The 6,635-nt window shown below is 39.6% G+C and overlaps 1 pseudogene; it reads left to right on the forward strand.

Annotated features, from left to right (window-relative positions):
* The first annotated feature begins 5,777 nt into the window (after nt 1–5,777).
* Nucleotides 5,778–5,877, forward strand: LOC127077132 (uncharacterized; annotated as a pseudogene).
* Nucleotides 5,878–6,635: the final 758 nt, after the last annotated feature.

Here is a 6,635-nt window from a genome sequence, read left to right on the forward strand (position 1 = left end):
TTGTCATCTCCGGATCGGAAGATGATATTTCCGAAATTTTGATTTCCCGCCATTGTGATGGATTTTTGAAGGGGTGATTTGGAAAGGAGTGTGTTTGATATGAGAGAATTGTTTTGTGGTGAATGAAGGAAGTTTTGGTAGGTATTTATAGGAGAAGGATTGGAAGGTAGAAAGAAAAAGTGGTTGAAAAGTAATTAAGTGTGGTAAATGAAAAATGAATGGGGAATGTGAAAAATTAAAGTGTAACGTTCGTCTCCAACGGCTCCTTAACGTTCACTTGTCTGAAGGGTGTTACGCTCGTCACAGGGGTGTGACGTTCGTAACAGGCGTTTTGCGTGCCGCTCGTCATGGAGTGTGTGACGCTCGTCACACCTCCTTTTTGGCAAGGCTTCAGTAGCGCTTCACAGAATTACTTTGGTAGCGTATTTTAATGTTTCATTTTGCTTATGATCATTTTTTGTGTTTCATTCTGCAGTTTTAATGTATTGTGCGCGCTTACTTGCTTTGTATAATAATAATAATAGGTAACAACAGTAGAGCATAATAGCCATTGCATAATAGAATTAATTAAACAGCTTCAATAAAAATGATCATAATGTATTACAGGGAAGGAAAATAATGAAATGAAATAGAAATAAACATGAATTCAAACAACATTAATGAAAAAATCTAGCCTAAAACTAAATAGCTTAGAAAGAAATATAACTAAATTCCATCTATCTTCGGGTCTCTGGCCGGAGGAGCAAAAGAGTTAACATGATGCCGTAACATACGTAACTGACTTGCCGAATGAAGAAAAGAATTATATATATATATATATATATAATATATATATATATATATATATATATATATTTTTTTTTTTTTCTTTTTGAATAAATCAATAATGAGTACTAAATAGAAATTAAAAGAATAATAAGAGAAAAATAGGGAAATGATAATAATAGTAAAATAATAAAATAACAAATTAATTTTTGTGGGTTGTCTCCCACTAAGCGCTTTGTTTAAATGTCGCAAGCTCGACAAAGAAACTGTTAAGTATAGTCTATGAGTCCTGGGGGCGTTTCGTCTAAGTGTAGAATTTGCGAATCCTCGTTGGATTCCGCATAGTGATAATGTTTCAGACGTTGCCCGTTTACGGTGAACGGTTCTGTAGATTGTCCTTTTATTTCTACCGCTCCACTGGGAAAGATTTTAGTGATATGAAAAGGTCCTGACCATCTGGATCGTAGTTTTCCCGGGAATAACTTTAGTCTAGAGTTAAATAAAAGTACTGCGTCGCCTTGCTTGAAGACTTTCCTTGATATACGCTTGTCATGCCATTGTTTTGTTCTTTCTTTATAGATTTTGGCATTTTCATAGGCGTCTCTTCTGAGTTCCTCTAATTCGTTTATGTCAAGGATTCTCTTTTCACCGGCGGCTTTATAATTCAAATTAAATTTCTAATAGCCCAATAGGCTTTATGTTCTAATTCTACCGGGAGGTGACAGGATTTTCCATAAATGAGCTTAAATGGGGTCGTCCCTATGGGAGTTTTATAAGCAGTTCGGTATGCCCATAAAGCTTCTGGTAATTTCAATGACCAATCTTTCCTTGAAGTGGCGACCGTTTTTTCTAGTATTTGCTTGATTTCTCTGTTAGATACTTCCACTTGTCCACTGGTTTGAGGGTGGTAAGGTGTTGCTATCCTATGTCTCACTCCATATTTAAGTAGTAGTTTTCGAGTACCTTGGATATAAAGTGTGATCCACCATCACTGACTACTATTCTTGGGATGCCAAATCTCGGAAATATTATATTTTTAAAGAGTCTAGTTACTACTCGGGTGTCGTTTGTTGGAGAAGCTATAGCTTCGATCCATTTCGATACGTAGTCAACTGCCACGAGTATGTATTTGTTACCGAAAGAGGATGGAAAGGGTCCCATGAAGTCTATCCCCCACACGTCAAAAATCTCTACTTCCAAAATACCTTTTTGTGGCATCTCGTCACGTCTAGATATGTTTCCCGTGCGTTGACATCTGTCACACTCCTTAATAGCCGCATGTACGTCCTTCCATATAGTTGGCCAATAAAAGCCAGCTTGTAGGATTTTAGAGCAGGTCTTGGATGTACTTGTGTGACCACCATAAGACGCAGAGTGACAGTGTTGGATTATATTTTCTACCTCTTCTTCGGGTATACATCGACGGAAAATTCCATCGGGGCCTCTTTTGAAAAGTAAGGGATCATCCCAGTAATAGTGTTTTATGTCGTGGAAGAATCGTTTCTTCTACTGGTAAGATAAAGTAGGTGGAACTATTCCGGCAGCTAAATAATTGACTAGATCAGCGTACCATGGTATGACAGATATAGCTAAGGTGGTTTCTACTTGCATGTCGGAGTTGTTCTCCTCCAAAGTAGCTATGAGTTTATCATACGAGAAATCATCATTAATGGATGTTCTTTCTGGTTCAAGGTTCTCAAGTCTAGAGAGGTGGTCTGCTACTACGTTTTCAGTTCCTTTCTTGTCCTTGATTTCTAAGTCGAATTCTTGTAGTAACAAGATCCATCTTAGGAGTCTAGGTTTAGCATCTTTTTTTGTTAAAAGGTACCTGATAGCAGCGTGATCAGTGTAAACTATTATTTTGGCTCCTACCAAGTAAGAACGAAATTTATCTAGCGCAAATACCACTGCTAGGAGTTCTTTTTCGGTTGTGGCATAATTCATCTGCGCTTCATCCAGGGTTCTGCTAGCGTAATATATAACGTGAAGCTTTTTATCCTTTCTTTGTCCTAAAACAGCACCTACAGCATAATCACTAGCATCGCACATTATTTCGAATGGTTCATTCCAGTCTGGTGTCTGCATAATGGGTGCGGAGATCAATGCTTGTTTAAGAGTTTGAAATGCTTTTAAACAGTTATCGTCGAATATGAATTCAGCATCTTTCATCAACAGTCCGGTTAAGGGTTTAGTTATCTTAGAGAAGTCTTTGATGAATCGTCGGTAAAAACCGGCGTGTCCTAAAAAGCTTCGTACTTCTCTCACGGTTCTTGGGGGTTGAAGATTTTCGATTACCTCTATTTTGGCTTTGTCTACTTCAATTCCTCTGTTCGAGATGATGTGTCCTAAAACAATTCCTTCTTGTACCATAAAGTGGCACTTTTCCCAATTAAGTACTAAGTTTACTTTTACACATCGCTCCAGAACTCTTTCCAGGTTTTCAAGGCATTCTTCGAAACTTTGTCCGTATACAGAAAAGTCATCCATGAATACTTCCATGATGTTTTCGAGAAAGTCGGCGAATATTGCCATCATGCACCTTTGAAAAGTTGCAGGGGCATTACACAGACCAAACGGCATTCGTCTATACGCGAAGGTACCAAAAGGGCATGTGAATGTTGTCTTTTCTTGGTCATCAGGGTGAATTGGTATTTGAAAGAATCCTGAATAACCGTCTAAATAACAGAAATGTGAATGTTTAGCTAATCGTTCTAACATTTGGTCAATGAATGGTAAAGGGAAATGATCTTTTCGGGTTGCTTTGTTTAGTTTCCTATAATCAATGCACATTCTCCATCCCGATTCGATTCGTTTAGTTATAGTTTCTCCTTTTTCGTTTTCAATAACGGTTATGCCTCCTTTCTTGGGTACAACGTGTACAGGACTAACCCATTTGCTATCAGATATAGGATATATAATACCTGCTTCTAATAACTTGGTTATTTCTTTCTTTACTACCTCACTTAGGATCGATTTAGTCTTCTCTGGTGTTCCCTAGAGGTTTTACAGTCTTCTTCTAACATGATGCGGTGCATACAAATAGAAGGGCTTATTCCTTTAAGATCGGTGATGTGGTATCCTAGTGCGGTTGGATATTTTCTTAAGATATGTAGGAGTTTTTCTGTTTCGAGTCTTCCTAGATCTGCATTAACTATCACAGGTCGTTCAAGTTCTAAGTCTAGGAATTCATATCTCAGATTTTTGGGAAGTGTTTTCAAATCAGGGGTGGTTTGTTAAGACACTGCGTAGGATCTGGTGTTATTGCTAGGCATTGTTTAGATTTGTCCTCTAAAAGATAGTCTGATGGTTTGTCTTCTGCTGACTCTGCTTCTTTTATGCATTCGTCGATGATATCCATGAAGTAACATGTATCTTCTATTGCAGGTGCTTTCAAGAATTGGGAAAGAATGAATTCAATTTTTTCTTCACCTACTTCGAAGGTGAGTCGTCCTCGTTTTACGTCTATGATTGCACCGGCAGTCGCTAAGAATGGTCTTCCTAGTATAATAGGTGTCGTATCATCTTCTCTAATGTCCATAATTGTGAAGTCAGTGGGAATGTAAAACTGACCTATGCGTACGGGAACGTTTTCAAGGATTCCTACAGGATATTTGATGGAACGATCTGCTAATTGCACAGACATTTTGGTCGGTCTTAATTCTCCCATCTCCAGTTTCTTACATATGGATAAGGGCATAACGCTAATTCCGGCTCCTAAATCGCATAAGGCTTTGTCGATGACAAATTTTCCTATGTGACAGGGTATAGAGAAGCTACCCGGATCCTTGAGTTTAGGGGGCATGTTTTGGATTATAGCGCTACATTCGGCAGGGAGTGTAACGGTTTCGCTATCCTCAAGTTTCCTCTTATTAGAAAGAATTTCTTTTAAGAATTTAGCATATGAGGGCATCTGCGTAATAGCTTCGGTAAACGGAATTGTAACGTTTAATTGTTTAAGGAGATCAACAAATTTTCTAAATTGGCCTACATCTTTGGTTTTAACAAGCCTTTGAGGGTAAGGTATAGGTGGTTTGTAAGGTGGTGGAGGTACATAAGGTTCCTTCTTTTCTAGGGTTTCCTTATTACTCTCTTCCTTTTCCTTAGGTTCACTTTCCTCAGTAGATTTCTTAGGGTTTTGGTTTTCTGTCCTTGGGTCAGACGGTCCTTCCACTTCCGTTCCACTTCTCAATATAATTGCATGAGCTTGGCTCCTCGGATTGGGTTGGGGCTGTCCAGGGAATGTACCAGTTGGTGCAGCGGTAGGTGCTTGTTGTTGAGCTACTTGAGATATTTGCGTTTCCAGCATTTTGTTATGGGTAGCCAAGGCATCTACTTTGCTTGCTAGTTGTTTAAGTTGTTCGCCAGTGTGTATGTTCTGGTTTAAGAAATCTTTATTGGTTTGTTGTTGGGAAGCTATAAAGTTTTCCATCATGATTTCCAAGTTGGATTTTCTAGGGGTATTATTGTTAGGATTCTGTTTCTGATATCCTGGAGGTATAGATGGGGCTTGATTTGGAGACTGTCCAGGTGCGTATAAAGCATTATTACTCTTATATGAAAAGTTTGGATGGTTCTTCCAATTTGGATTATAGGTATTCGAATAGGGGCTTCCTTGAGCATAGTTTACTTGCTCTGTTTGGATTCCAGTCAAGAGTTGACATTCCGCAGGAGTGTGGCCTTGGATTCCGCAGACCTCGCAATTCTGAGTTATAGCAACCGCGGCTGCTGGAGGTGATACGTTTAAACTTTCAATCTTCTGGACCAAAGCATCCACTTTTGCATTGACGTGATCAAGGTTACTTATCTCGTACATGCCAGTTTTCGGTTGAGGTTTTTCCACATTCGTTCGTTCGGTTCCCCACTGATAGTGGTTTTGGGCCATGCTCTCGATAAGCTGGTAAGCATCAGCATAAGGTTTGTTCATTAGTGCACCACCTGCAGCGGCGTCTATTGTTAACCTTGTGTTGTATAAGAGACCATTATAAAATGTGTGAATTACTAACCAGTCTTCCAAACCATGGTGTGGGCAAAGTCTCATCATGTCTTTGTATCTTTCCCATGCTTCGAAAAGAGACTCGTTGTCTTTCTGTTTAAATCCGTTTATCTGGGCCCTTAACATAGCTGTTTTGCTTGGTGGAAAATATCGGGCAAGAAAAACTTCTTCAACTCGTTCCATGTGGTGACTGAGTTGGAGGGAAGAGATTGAAGCCATCTTCTAGCGCTATCTCTTAATGAGAAAGGAAAAAGACGAAGTCGAATTGCCTCTGAAGTGACACCATTAGCTTTAACAGTATCAGCGTATTGGACAAATACGGATAAATGAAGGTTTGGATCTTCGGTAAGATTTCCAGAGAATTGGTTCTGTTGCACAGCCTGCAACAACGAAGGTTTAAGTTCAAAGTTGTTTGCTTCGATTGCGGGCGGAGCAATACTTGAATGCGGTTCATCTTGCGATGGAGCGGCGTAATCTCTAAGAGCACGAGCTGGTTCTGCCATCTCGGTTAAAGAAGGAAAATCTTTGAGATCAGGAAGGTCTATAGGAGGGAGATTGTTTTCAGCACGATATTCCCGAATTCGTCGTAAGACTCGGAGATATAGTTCGATATCGTTGATTCGTAAATAGAGCGGTTCGCCTTGAGAGCGAGTGCGTGGCATACAAATCAACGAAAGAAAGAAAATAGAAGAAAAAGAAACCTTAGTCTCTACAGCGTAACGGAAGAGTTACGATATCGATTGAATAAAAGTCCCCGGCAACGGCGCCAAAAACTTGGATCGCTTCGATTGCGGGCGGAGCAATACTTTGATGGGCAGCACGACTGGGTGAGTCGAGAATGGGATACAAACTGCAAGTGCACAGTTCTATCGCGTAG

This window comes from Lathyrus oleraceus, chromosome 4 (assembly GCF_024323335.1).
Source record: "Lathyrus oleraceus cultivar Zhongwan6 chromosome 4, CAAS_Psat_ZW6_1.0, whole genome shotgun sequence".
Taxonomy (NCBI): domain Eukaryota; kingdom Viridiplantae; phylum Streptophyta; class Magnoliopsida; order Fabales; family Fabaceae; genus Lathyrus; species Lathyrus oleraceus.